Source organism: Saimiri boliviensis, chromosome 13 (assembly GCF_048565385.1).
Source record: "Saimiri boliviensis isolate mSaiBol1 chromosome 13, mSaiBol1.pri, whole genome shotgun sequence".
In the NCBI taxonomy this organism is placed as follows: Eukaryota; Metazoa; Chordata; class Mammalia; order Primates; family Cebidae; genus Saimiri; species Saimiri boliviensis.
The window spans coordinates 18,141,584-18,155,929 of record NC_133461.1 but is presented as its reverse complement, the minus strand read 5'-3'; positions in this window follow the sequence as shown (position 1 = coordinate 18,155,929).

Below are 14,346 nucleotides of genomic sequence, written 5' to 3'. Positions count from 1 at the left end.
ATCAAGTATGGATGATAAAATGAATATACTTGTATTTAATTGGAATATTGTGAAGGTTAATGGAATCAAACAACCTAGAAGGGATATGGGTGACGGTTAATATACCGCACTGAATTTTTGGATTAATATTAAAAGACAACAGTGTGATTCACTTCTGTTTTCTCCAGTATTCAAACCAAGTGAAACTCCAGGGAATTATTAGAGAGACAAATTAAAACAACAGATGGACTTGCAGTTGCCTGCATAAGAATGTCTTCACAAAGCCTCTTGACAGTTTCAGAGATTCTAAGGTAGTCTGTTTACTTTCAAATCAAGAATGTTGCATTTTCTCCTCTTACCAGGCTGTCAATCTCTGAGACCCCCTTACCCCAAAATAATTTCAAAACACCATGAAAGTATTTCCTTGGCTGTTTCATAAGATACATCTTATACGATATGTATAAGACTATTTATTTAATGATAGAAGAAAAACATGTAGGTGATTACTATCTCCCAAAATGTTAATCTTCATTTTGGCTATTACATGAAAGCAATTATTTTTAAGGAATACAATTTCAACATGGATTTTAAAGAGAGTATCATCAATTTACTACTCTATATTTATTCCACATAATTAAAAGATTCTGTTCATATATTATGTATCATTGAGTTAAATTAGTCAATCAAAGAACAGCTATGTTAACACCTGGTGTTGTATAAGCTTTACCCCTAGAGTTTCAGGTCTACAGATAGGTAATTTTGTTTTCATTATTACTGAAGATGTTTTGAATAAATAAGTATTTTGGTCACTCACTAGTCTGATCCTTATAGGAAAATTTCTTTTTTTCATAGAAGATTTATGCAAATATCCAAAGGACATAATGTGAACACTTGTGGGTAAAAAGTCCTAATAGTATAGCATGTAATTGCACTGATTATACTGAAGGTCCATGTAAAGAAGTCTATATATTTATAAAATAAATTATCAAATTGGGCTCTAGGGTTTTCTGCTTCCAGTAATAGAGCAGTGGCTTTTGCAGATGAATCTTCCTTCTGAGAACAACCAGAAATGCTAGAATTAAAAAACAGGTTCCTGAAAGCATTAAAGAGGTAAAATGAGGTTTAAGGAATGACAATCACAGAAACAAAAAATACATCAAAATATGAACTCAAAATTAATACTACCTTTCTCTTTGAGGTGGTGACAGACTTTAAGAAGCTGAGCAGAGATTCTCGCAATTCTATGTGTCTGAGAGCAAGCAAAATTTCTCGTATGGCCCACAGAGAAGAAGGGACTCTGACAAAGGGTCTAGACTCTCAGTTAGAACTGCTGGAGGATGAGCTCTTAAGGCATGGATAAGCAAATGGATCAGCTGAAATCCAACTTGGAATCACATCAATTCTTGATTGGATTAAGGAGATGCATTCCTAGCCTAAATACTTACTGGAAGTAAAATGAAATGTCCTCTAGATAAATCTAACCTTATCTCTAAATTTTTTTTCACCAGTTATGTGAGGCAATCACTAAAACTTTCCGTGCATTCCATGAGACATGCTAACAGAATGAACAAAAAAGGAAAATCCCTAATGGTATTTGTATATTTATATGCTTTATATGTAAATATATAAAACATCTTTATATTTACGTTGCCAGGCATTAATTTTTAAATAACTATTATTAGTATGTTCAAGATATAGATGACATAATAAAAATGTTATCAGAGAACTGGAAACAATAAAAAAATCAAACATTCTATGAGTATAAAATATAATAACCTAAATGAAAAATTAATATACAAGTTTAACAGCAAATTAGTCAAAAAACCATAAGAGAGAATTAGTGAACTGTACAACAAGTAAATAGAAGATAGGAATGAAACACACAGAGAAAAAAAGGATGAGATGTAAAGGAAACAGTGAAAAGATCTAAAATGTATTTAATTAGAGTCAGGGAAGAGGAGTGAAAGAGAATGGGGAAGATACAATAGCAGAAATAATCTATGGTCTTAGAAATCAAGATAATGATTACATTGGAAGAATAGGAATTGAAAGGGAGAATGAGAAAGGCTGAGAGTGTGGGCATATTCTTTTTCTTGATCTGGGTCCTTGACCAAAGGAGTGAAAATCATCTGTGCTGCACATTAAAAACATATGTGCTTTTCTCTAAGTATTTTTCATTTCAACTTGAGGTAAAAATGTGTAACAACAACAACAATAGTAATAACAAACTATACAAATTCCAAAGCATAACGAATGCAATGAAGATATTCCTGTGCACAGCAGAGTAGAATTCCTGAAAACAAAACCCAGCTATATGATGCTTAAAAGATATACATCTTTAATAAAAGGATGAAAAAGGTTGATTCTAAAAGGATTGAAAAAAGATAAATCAGGATCACCTTACCAAGAGAATGCTTATATAACCCTCAAAGTATTATGTAAAGTAGACATCAAGGCATAAAGCAATTCTAGATATAAAGAAGGACACTTCATAAGGATAAAACAACCAATCCACCAGAAAGATGTAACACTTTTACATTTGTATGCAATCCAAAAGGTAGCTTCAACATATGGTAAGAGATATTTTAACAATCTCTCTTTATGTCTGATAAAAACAAGCAGACCAAAAAATAAGTTAGACTACAGAAAATCTGCACAGGACAAGTATAAATTCAAACTGAACGTTAGTTATGACATGGAAAACAAGACAGAAAACACATATGATTTGCAAGTCCTGATAAAATAGTCACCAACAGTGAACTAGTCAAAATGTACCCACTCATTTTATAAATGAGAAAGTTGAACTAATTATCTCTGAGAGCAAGTGAAATGAGGCAATTGGCTCAAGGTTATAATGAAAATGATAGAGCACAGATCTGAGTCAGACCTCAGGTCCACATTGCTGCAGCCACTTCAACTTAAATAAGTGAGACACAAAGCATATTCTAATAAAGGCTTTGCAACTTCATGTCTGGTTGCCTATACAAGAGGCTGTTCTGAAGATTGTGCCATATATATAAAATGGAGACTCTACAGTCACTTCTATTCTAATGGTAAAATAGTGTCAGAGTGTGAGCAAATTCAGTGCCATAAATATATTGAGGGAAGCTTTCAATTTATATTTGACAACATGATTAGAGTGTAATGATCCCAAACATAAGTTATAATATGTGATCATAACTTTCTAAATCCTACTCTAGTACTCTAGAAATGTGGTAGTATCAAGGAGGTCTACAGATATTTTTGCTGTGTGTATATTGGAAGAGAGCATGACTCTTCACTAAAATTTCTGTAGAAACAGGAGCAGATATAGAACAAACAGTATACATTTTTGGTTAGTGCTCTACATACAAAATATTAATATTAGCAATGGCTGTAAGATTGAACATTCTATGCAATTAGTATATTAGCTAACCTTTTTTTTCCTTTTAATTTTACTTGAGACAGAATCCTGCTCTATCACTGAAGCTACAGTGCCGTGGTACCATCTTGGCTCACTGTGATCTCCGCCTTCTGGGTTCAAGTGATTCTTGTGACTTAGCCCCATTAGTAGTTGGGATTACAGTCATGCCCCACCATGCCTGGATAATTTTTGCATTTTTGGCAGAGACAACATTTCAACTTGTTGCCTAGTCTGGTCCTGAACTCTTGATCTCAGGTGATCTGCCCACCTCGGCCTCTCAAAGAGCTGGGAGTAGAGGCTTGAGCCCTCAACTCTGGCCTTAGCTAATATTTTTTGGACTCTCACTGTGTGTTAGGCACTGTGCTATATAATTTATTTACATATATATATATATGTATATATATATATATATACATATATATATATACATATATAACTCACATTTAGTCTTCAAAAGAAAATTTTAAGTATCATTCTCCCTTTTTAACTGATGAAATATCTAGAATTCTGGGGTTAACTTGTCCAAGGTCAACAAACTTGAGTTGGGTTTATATCATGCCTATCTATCTCCAGTGTCTACTCTCAGTCTATTTCTACACTGAAACCTAATACAGAGAAACAAATATTCCAGGAATACTGCTATAAAAATAGGAAGTGTGAAATACAGAAGAGTCACAGCAGATGATATGGAACCAAGGTATTGACAGGAGAAACACTAAACAAAACCAGAGCAAGCATGAGTCTAGAGATACTGAACGTTCCTTAGATAAACACAACCTGCATTATTCATAGTTTAGAATGAATGGGTGTGTGGTGGGAGGTTGTTGATATGTATATATATGTAAGAAAGATTATGTATCTTTTAAAATTATCTGTTTAGTCAACTATAATTTATTTCACAGTTTATTGTTTTCAATTAATCCTTTTATTATTTAATCCTCCTAGATCAGCAATTCTCAAATTTCAGCATGCATCAAAATAACCCAGATAGAGGGCTTATTAAACATTAATTCCTGGGTCCCCTAATCAGAGATTCAGATCCATTAAATTTGGGTGAGATCCAAAATTTTTTTATTTACAAGTTTCCAACTGATGTTGATGACTGAAGTCCAGAATCATGTTTTGAAAACAACTGCTTGATATACTGCTACAGAATAGACAGAAAATTCCAAGTGTGGATAAACCCGTAAAACAAGTGGTTGGTAAAAGTTAGACCTAAGGTTTACTGAGTCATTTTTGCAAAGTTTTAGGCACTTTGTTGATTACTTTCCATTGATGATCTCATTTAACCTTCATAACAATCCCTTGAGGCAGATAATATTGGTTTCCCATTTTATAGATGAGGAAATAAAAGATGAAAACAGGTAACTTACCTAGGATCACCCTGTTTGACCCATTTGAACTCAAATAGCCCCACCCCAAAAGGAGTCCAAATCTATGCTTTCATGATTCTCACAGAGCAGTGTAAGATCATACAAAGGCATCATAAGAAAAGTTTTATAAAAATTCAGAAATATCATTTGACCCAGCAATAACATTATTGGGTATATACTCAAAGGATTATAAACCATTCTACTATAAAGACACATGCACACTTATGTTTCTTGTGGCACTATTCATAATAGCAAAGACTTGGAACCAATCCAAATGCCCATCAATGATAGACTGGATAAAGAAAATGTGGCACATCTATACGATGGAATACTATGCAGCCATAAAAAGGACAGGTTCATGTCCTTTGCAGGGGCATGGATCAAACTGGACACCATCCTTCTGAGCAAACTAACAAAAGAACAGGAAACCAAACACCGCATGATCTCACTCATAAGTGGGAGTTGAACAATGAGAACACATGGGCACAGGGAGGGGAATGCCCCACACCAGGGCCTGTCAGGGAGTGGAGGTCTAGGAGAGAGATAGCATTAGAGGACAGTAGATGACAGGTTGTTCAGTGCAGCAAACCACCATGGCATGTATAAACCTATGTAATAAACCTGCACGTTCTGCACATGTACCCCAGAACTTTAAGTGTAATAAAAAATATTTTAAAACTCAGATTCCCGGGTTCCATATTCAGAGATTCTGACTCAATAGCTTTGTTTAATGAAGCTCAGAAGTCTACATTTCTAACCAGCAACACATTTTTGGACATTAAATTAAGCTTTAAATTATTCCGGTTGCAGAGCAGGTAGTCCAGGTAAGTAGCAGAATCCATTTCATCACATTGTAGAAGAGAGCCTTATTCTTGTCTTTGGGTATTATGCAGACTTTATAGAACTTTTTCAACAGTGTAGAGTATAAAAAACGTCAGATTGTTTAGCTTATTATTTGACCATCAATCTAATAATTCCATAAAAATTTTAAATGCATGGACTATTATCTATGAACATTGTATCAGTTCACATTGATTACAGTTTCTATTCTTAGTCAATTGCCTATCTAAGCTTAGCAGGGATTCTTCAACATTGAATTATATCAGAATCCCACAAGAGTTCTGTTAGTGGATTTTGTTTGCTGGTTTTCATGAACTTTGAAGGTTTGGATTCACTAGGACTGGGGTGAGGTTCAAATAGCCATATTTGTCAAAATATTTTGGGTGATACGTTGTAAGCCAGACATGGAAACTACTGTTTCAGATCATTTTCTGATTGGTTATTTCTAACTGTAAAGATCTGAGCTACAGAGAGCAAATTTGATTCTGTTCACTTGTTTTTGAGTATGTATTCTGCTTCAGCCATTTCACTGAGATGCCTCAAGGAGTCACAGATGGTGGACCTGCCAGTCATATCAGCATAGCCAAAGATGAGAGTGGGAGGTGGGGGAGAGGGAGCTGAGTAGCAGAGGGCATCTCACTCTTCTGACCCGTGATTCTGGTGCTCAGTTGGAAAAGTCACAAGTCATTACTTCACTGATTTTCTCAGGCAGTCAAGTAATTTCAAGCAGAAAATCTACCCAACTAGTTTGTATAAGCAGCAGAAGAAAGAGTGTGAAGACAGTTGATAGAACTGAGAAAAGACCATCCATTCACTCACCTAATATGTGTTACATATCTACTCAGTGTTGGGTACTGTTCTCAGTACTGATGACCTGCAGGAAACCAGAAGCCAAAGCCTCTGCTCTCAGGGTTTCAACTAATTAGGGGACATTAGAAATAAATAAATAAGGAAATGAATGCACATGCCTATAATAGTGACAAGCATCGTACAGAAAATAAATCAGAGTAACCTGAAAGTGAAGGACTAGGGTCAAGATGGGGTCACTTAAGTAAAGTGGTGATAGAAAAACACTTTGATAGGGTATCATAAATCTTAAATGATAAAAAGTCATTATCCATGTGAAGAAAAAGGATTACAGATAAAGAAAAGAGCATCTCTAACTTTCTGAGATTGGAAAAGCCAGGAGTGTAACAGAAAAGAACAATGAATAGCTCGTAAAGGATGGGTCAGATTCTGAGAGCTTTGGCAATTGACATGAGGTCATAGACAAAAATGAAGACTTGAATAAAATAAAGGCAAGTCATATTCCAAGACAGAACAAAAATCACACAGATGAAAATTTTCTTCAAAGAAATACAAATACATGTTTTGTAATTTGACAAAGTAATTCTAAAATTGATTGAGAAAATAAAAAGCAAAAAATTAAAAAGAAGATCCGTGGTGGGAAACTTGCCCTTTGCCGAACACGGTGGCTCATGTCTGTAATCCCAGCACTTTGGGAGATCAAAGTAGGAGGACTGAGCCCTGGAGCTTGAGAACAGCCTGGGAAACATGGTGAAACCCTGTCTCTACAAAACATACAAAGATTAGCAGGACATGGTGGTGCTTGGCTGTATGCCAGCTACTTGGGAGGCTGAGGTGGAAGGATTACCTGAGCCCCAGATGTTCGGGATGTCTAGGCTACAGTGAGCCATGATCATGCCACTTCACTCTAGTATGGGTCACAGAGGAAAAGAAAAGAGGAGAGAGAGCGAGAAAGGAAGGAAAAGAAAAAAGAAAAGAAAACTTGCTCTTCCGTATTTTAAAATATAAAGCTTGAATAATTTTTAAAGTGTGGTACTGAAACATGAATCACTTTTTATCCATCATATTGAGCTATCAATGCAGCAGAATAAGGAGTCAAAATTAAAGGCAAAAACATATATGGAGCTTTAGAATATGATAAAGGTGATATTTCAAATCAGTAGGGAACAGATAAATTCTGAAGGGACAATTGGAAAACCATCTGGAATACAAAAATTGGACTCATTTTATCCATAGGCTGGAGTAAATTAATTTCAAATAAAAAATGTGTATATGTTATATGTTAATATGGAAATGCAAAATGGAACAGCTATTTTAGAAAGCAGTTTGGCAGTCTCTTATAAAGATAAACATATACTTACCATGTGACCCATGTATTACATTTCTATTCTCTAGAGAAATGAAAACATATGCCCATACAAAAAACATGAATTTCTATATTGGCTTTATTTACATTCACCAAAAACTGGAAGCAACCGAAATGTCTTTCAACTGGTGAGTGGATAAACAAACTGTAATGTGGCCATACTACGAAACACTGTACAAAAACAAAGAGAGACAAATTACTGCTACATGTTTTAATATGGATAAATTTCAAATGCATTATGCTGAATGAAAAAGGTTCATGAGTCTCCTAACTGTATGATTCCTTTTCTATGACATCCTGGAAAAGGCAAAACTATTAAATATAGAAAACAGATCAGGGATTGCCCAGGGCTAGAGGTGGGTAGAAGAAATTCATTACTAATTTTTGCTTGCCAAAAATTATTTATAGACCTGCACACCCGTATAGGAAGAATTTCACTCTATGTTAATTATACCCCAATAAATATGACTTAAAATGTTAATATGGTTATTAAACCACAAACATATTAGAAGAAAACTTGAAGAATTGTTTCATGACTTCTGAGTGAGAAGACTTTTCTAATAATGATATAAAACTTAAGAGTTCTAAAAAAAGACTTTTTTTTTGTAGGTATACTTTACTACCTAAAAATACAAATCAAAAAATGCAAGGGAAAAGTATTGTCTAAAGGTCAAAAGACAAAGAACATACATGAAAAGAAATGTATAACTCCTATCAAAAAAATGTTATTCTTCCTCACATCAAACACATTCTACAAATTATTTTAAAAAGCAGTTGAATAGAAAAGCTAATAATATACACATATATTTCACCCAAAAAAGAATTAAAATTATACAACTGAAAAGAGAAGCTCAGGAAAAATACAGAGAATGGAAACTAAAACTTCATTCTGATTGAAATTTTCACTTGACAGCATTGAAAAAAATATAAAATACAGCCTGTGAGTAAGGTTCTGAAGAACTGTGAACTCACACATTTCATATAGGAGAGATGATTGGTACAACTCTGTGGAGGGTAATGTTTAATATATCAGAATTACAAATCAATACTAATATACATGTGACTAGGCAATCTAAGTTACCTTCTAACATTTTTTAAAACAAGTACATATATTTGTGAGATGAAGTATGTACAAGATAAGACATTGAGACAATGTAATGAGAGCAGCTAATATTTATTTAGTATTTATCATAGAATAGTCCCATTCTAAGCATGACAGCTTTAACTCACTAATTTATTGTAACTTCTCTATTGGGTAGCTGCTGTTACCGCATTTCACAAATGAGGAAACAGAAAAGTTAATTAACTTGTCCTATATGTATTTAGTAAATGATTGGTTGGAATTAACAACCAGGTGCTCCAGCTCCAAGGTTTGTTATCTTAACACCTACACTTCATTAGACAAAAATTGAAAAGCATATAGATTTTCATCAATAAAAGACTAGTTAATTAACAAAAACAAACAAACAAACAAACAAAACAAACAGGCAGGCTTCTACTGCCTGGGTTATAGGGCAGGAAACATTTCATTAAATAACGTTGTATGTCTTTGAGATTGAGCTAAAATAAATGGCATGACTATTGTACAATTAAATAAATGAAATATAAAAAATTAAGATCTATTTATCAACAGACATGAAATTGAATGAAAATTACATCAGAAGAAGAATCTTTTATAATCAACAACGGATTACCTTCTGAAATAGAGAAATAATTTTTGTTTTAATTCTAGGAGAAAAATATCAAATAACATGATGGAAACGTGAAGCATTTCGCAGAAGAAGAAACATGAATGAATGAAACATTGCAAAAGTGGCTCCGTTTTCCTGGCAATTAGGAAAACGCGACTAAAACTAAAACAGCATGCCTTTCTGGGTGCATAAATTTAAAAAGAAAATAGCAGTCAAAAATGTCAGTAAGAATGTAGAAAAACAGGGAAAAATACACCCTCCGAGTAGGAATCTAAATTGATACTTCGAAGAGAGATTCACAAATGTCTATTAAGGTTGAAGATGTACTTTCCCTGCTGCGTACATACCTAGGAATACTCTTACAAATGAAACAAGGAAACACCCAAGAATGGACATGGTGGACTATTTATAACCACAAAAAATCTAAATGTCTATCAGTAGGAGAGTGAATAAACTGATGTATACACATCCAATAGAATACTGTAAGACTGTGAAAAATAAATGATAGCTACCAGTATCAACTGCATAAATGTCACCTATAAAATATTGAGCAACAAGTTAATTGCAGCAGAATACAAGGAGTATATGATGTTACAAATATTCCGTCATAGATACACACATATGTGTAGATATCTAAAGAGTTATATGGGACTGATAAACATCTAATTCAGGTTGGTGATCATCTCTGCTGTGAAAGGAAAATACTGGAAGTAGAGTAGGGTGTCTGGCAGCTGCAATCCTATTAGTAATATTTTTTTTAAGTTGAGAAAAAGAACATGGTGGTTTTTTATATTACTATTTTTTGTATGTCTGAAACAATGTAAAAATAAGATAAAAAATAATTTGTTGCTTTAAGATGTAGGTGAATTTAATAATCACACGCAGTAGGGGTGAAGAGTGAAAGTTAAATTCACTAATAAAAAATCATCTTAAAGTGAAACTCGGTACATTCGAAATATACCTAGTATACTAGCATTGTAAGTGCTAACTATATGTTGTCATTATTATAATTACTATTATTGAATTCAGAATATTATTACCAAAATAGGGTAAATATAAACTAAAAGTTTGATTTTAGCAAATTGATTGCTCTAAGTGCTAAGGATAAAGCAGTTCCGAGCAGTTCAGGAAACTCTGGTTCTTTAAATGTTTCCAAGTGAGCATGTGATTAAGAAAATAGTAATGTTCTATAGTAACTATTTTTATTTCCTCTGGCTGGTAATCCAAAACCTTTCCTCTCTGGAAGGAATCGGCCCCTGTGATACGAATCTTGGCTAAGTCTTGTCTCCTTGGAAGCCAGAAAGAATGAGAAACTTTCTCTCTCTTCACTTTGGTACCTATAATGGATACATGATCCAAGTTCAGTCAGTTGGAAGCTTCTACTTAGGACTGTTCAATTTGAGCGCATAAAAAGAAACATGAAGAAAAGGAGGAACCTAGCAGTACTGAGAATTCATACAAAATTTAAGCAGAATAGGCACCGTGGCTCATTCCTGTAATCTGAGCATTTTGGGAGGCCAAGACAGGTAGATCACCTGAGATCAGGAGTCTGAGACTAGTCTGGCCAACATGCTGAAACCCCATCTCTACTAAAAATACAGAAGTTAGCCAAGCATGGTGGAGTGTGCCTGTAATGCCAGCTACTCAGGAGGCCAAGGCAGGAGAATTGCTTGAACTCAGGAGACGGAGGTTGCAGTCAGCTGAGATCATACCACTGCACTCCAGCCTAGGTGATGCAGACTGTCTCAAAAATAAAAAATTAAACATATATGCAATAAAATTCATTAAAAAGGTAACATATTTTACACCAATTCAAACCAAGACCCTATAACTCATTTGTTTATTGGGGGATTCATTGACTTACTATGTGAATATTAGGAAGCTGAAGATTAATGAGATGCTTGTCCTACCATGAAGGAATTAAAAGTTTAATCAAGAACAAAGCCATATAAATACAAACAGAGCAATGGTGGCAGCACTAACCCCCACCATGATGAGAGCCCAGTGTAACAAGGACTATAATAGAGGCATATATCAGAGTTGTATAGAAGCATAAAGAAGAAATTAACTCTATGGCTACAAGGCAGAGGAAGGAGGCAGAGAAGCCTCCAAGAGAGCACTGGAAATTGAGTAGGAATTCACCAAGTGGTCAAAACGAGAAAGTCATTTACAAAGAGGAATACTAGATGCAGAAGCAGGAAACCAAGAAAAAAATTAGCACATTTAAGAAAATATGAGGGCTGAACACAGTGGCTCACGCCTGTAATCCCAGCACTTTGGGAGGTCAAGTCCTGTGGATCACTGAGATCAGGAGTTCAAGACCAGCCCGATCAACATGGAGAAACCCCATCTCTAATAAAAATATAAGAAAATTAGGTGGGCATGGTGGTGTATGCCTGTAATCTCAGCTACTTAGGAGGCTGAGGCAGGAGAATCGCTTCAATCCAGGAGGCAGAGATTGCGGTGAGCCAAGATTGTGCCATTGCACTCCAGCCTGGGCAACAAGAGTGAAACTCCACTTAAAAAAAAAAAAAAAAAAAAAAAAAAAAAAAAAAAAAAAGTTTTCTCAGCAGTCAGCACAACACTTTTACGTGGAAGCTATTCAAAGAATAGGTTAATACAGGACCCAGTGAATACATGCATGAATAAAGCTAAGCATTGAGCAGATTTTTGATAATAGTGTAAGTCAATAATTTACCACATGATTTGTTAGTCTATGATGTTGAATTAGTCTAATTCACTTATCAGTTTAGTTATGAATTGTCTCAGAAACTAATTTGTTTTTAGTTATCTAAGGAATTTATTAATAACACTCTTACTTATGAATGTTTTATTACTAATTAAAATATAAGCCCCATAATCTTGTTTAAAAAAATGCTTTTCATGAAATTAGTAGAAAATAAGTAGTTTAAATACCATAAACATTAGATAATTTGACACTGTCATTGTAAAAGCTGAGTAATTATGAATTTAATAATCATCATGATATTATATAAAGAGGTAATTAACACTGAAAACAAACTAATTCTTTTTGGACAGACTACTGAAAAATAAGATTTATAAAGTTTTTAATATTCCTTTGACAAATTTGGATGGAAATAAACATGTGAAATGCCAACAATTTTTAAATGGACTCAATATGTTATCCTTTTGTTTTGCTTATAAAATAAGTCTTTTAAAATTATACACATGTAAATTTTATAAAGCAATGAAATTAAAATATACCATCTTTTATTTTTTTCTAATGTGTCCTAAGTGAATTAAAAGGGTTATATAATCAGTTGACTCACTGAATATTTTCATATAGCCAGTTCTTATAGCACTTCAACTCTGTTGAAACTGCTAAATTAAACCTTTAAATTCATTAGATTGGTCCTTAAATTTAAGCCCAATTACTAAAGTATTCGTAGTTTCTTATTTTTCTACTATCAGTTTATTGCTAAACCTTAGTGAGCTTCTATGTGTCCCTACTTTGTTTGTAATTTAACATTAATCTTCCATTTCCAGAATCAGTAAGATCCAGTAATGTCTCATGACTAAACATAGTATAATACATGGTAGAATACTTACTGAACATATTCACATGCATTTATACAGTCATCATAATGCAATGAGGCAAACCTTGTCGAATTTCACTTACTATCCTCATATCTGAATTCTCAGACTTTCCAATTGAAGTCTTTCAGTTTAAGACACACTCTACCTTAATCATCACCTTACTTTTTCAATTTCTTAATGTTTTTAAATTCGATTTTAAATCCCATCCCTTCTTACGCTTTTGTAAATGTGCAACTTTAGGCATCAACTGGATTTCAATGGCAGTCTGCTTGAATGAGATTTTCACTGTTTGATGATGGCCTTGGAAGTTGCTCTGATCCACAGAATTGAAAAGAGGTGTTGAGCTTTCTCTCTCTGTCCTAATAGCAGCTATGGTTTATGGGCATTTGTGCTTTTCTTTGCTCTATAATATTTATGAGCAAACACATTTCCCTAGTGACAAAATTAATTTTTCTTTACTACTATGACTTTGTATCTTCTCACCCTAGTCTTATTTTTTAATACATCTGCCCCTGTTATGCCAAAGGTACTTCTTTTATGTGGTATTTTCAACATACTGATTGAACATTCTCCTGCTTCAGCGAAATTAAAGATACCATCAAATAATATTTTCATCTGGATAATGGGGCCTTAGGGGCAGTGGTAGGGTAGGGCAAGAGTACATCGACTTTAAGGCCACCTCGCCTGCTACAGAAATGCACCTGCAGAAGCTACAATTGAAATTACAGTTGTCAAATACCACTGTTCTAATTTTCTCCTGTTTTACACTTTTATAGCAGTTCATATCATGTTTCTTGCCTCTATGTATTTGCTCTCTGAAATGCCTTTCCTACCTTTCTTGGTTTGGTCACCTCTTATTCATCTTTCTTAAACAGCTCCAGTTTGGCCTAAGTGGGTCTTCCCTTGTATACTCTACAATCATGTTTCTTACCCTTTATCGATGATCGGTTTTCATGTGTCTCACAAGACAGTAAGCTGGTTGAGAGTAAGATATGGGTCTCCTCTCTTTCATCCTTATTTTAGGACTTGATACCTAGTAGCTGCTCAATAAATGTTGCAAAATAATTTGTTTGCTTAGTTTAACTGTCTTTATTTCACTTAGCTTCTCTACAGCACTTGACACTGACCACTATGCCTTTTGTTTTAGCAAGAGTCTTTTTCCTGTGGCCTCTTGAACATTCATCTTTGCTTATTCCATTTCTATCTGCCTACAAACACCTCTGTGATTTCTTAACATCCATCTAATTATCCTCTTTATTTTCTCTTTCCTCCCTTTCTCCCCTTTGGACCACGTTCCTTTCCTTCCTGTTTGTCTTCCTCTCACGGTAA